Here is a 1,179-nt window from a genome sequence, read left to right on the forward strand (position 1 = left end):
GATATGGTGGTGCATGCCTGTAATTCCAACACTTGGGAGACTGAGACAGGAGAATTTTCAGTTTGGGGCAAACCTGGGCAGCATGGAGAGTTCCAGGCCAGTTTTGGTCATATGGCAAATACCCTGTCTAATATATCTATTTCCTTATTGTTTTCAGTATCTTTTAGATAGAGTTCAAAGTTTAATAAATGTAGTTCTCAGAGCAGTTTATGGGTCTTCCTGCCCAATTCTCCCCTCTTCCTGGTCTCTTCAGAACCCCATGGTGGTCTGAAGCCCAGCTGCCCACTCCTGCTCCCTCTGCCCTTTGTTCACAAGTGATTTAACCAGTAAATCTCCAGCATGTCTAATTTCTTCCTGACACCTGTTTCCCATCTGACCTGAGCTGATGCTCTGATCTATGAACATTGGACTCCAAGACAATGCAACAAAGCTTGTTCACCAAAGGAGCTACAGCCCACTGGGATCAAGGTGGAGAATTGGGGAGCCAGGATTCTCTGATGCTGAGTCACCACATCCTGCTTCCCAACCCACACAAAGTTTGGGAAGGAACACTGAGGCCAGTACTGAAGCTACCGAGAGGGAAAACAACAACAACAACAATTTGGGGACCATTTGCTAGGAAAAAAAATAGCAGAAACAGAAAAATGTGTTCTCTTCACAGTGCTCATGGTAGCTCGGTGGACTATGTTCAGTGTTGACCCTCTGTAAGGTCTACTGGCAAGTCAAAAGGTGTTTCTCAGAAGGACCGTACCTGTCCTGAGAGGATGACAGAGCCTTACTTCTAGACTCTATAGAGGTCTGTTCAGGTGTTCATCCACAAGTTTCTGCCACAGACACTTGAAGCAGCATCAGATAAACCCTATCATATTTTTGTCCTTATTAATTTCAGAAGCTATATATGGATTCTGGCATTGTCAGTCAAATAGAGCTAAAGTTATATTCCTCTCCCAAGTTCTGTCTTATCTTTCCACATAACTTCTGTGATCTTTTAAAACAGAAGTTATTTTTTGAATTGAATTTATCAGCCTTTTCATTTAATGATACATGTTCTTTGGATCTGTTTTAAAGTCTTTCAGTTCTGGAGATCTATGGTACAGCACAATGACTCTGCAGTTATTGATAATGTATGCAGTGCATTTGAAAACTGCTAAGAGCACACATGGAATTTCCTACTCCCTC

The sequence above is a fragment of the Nannospalax galili genome, unplaced genomic scaffold, assembly GCF_000622305.1.
Source record: "Nannospalax galili isolate Female #2095 unplaced genomic scaffold, S.galili_v1.0 scaffold1002, whole genome shotgun sequence".
Classification (NCBI taxonomy): Eukaryota; Metazoa; Chordata; class Mammalia; order Rodentia; family Spalacidae; genus Nannospalax; species Nannospalax galili.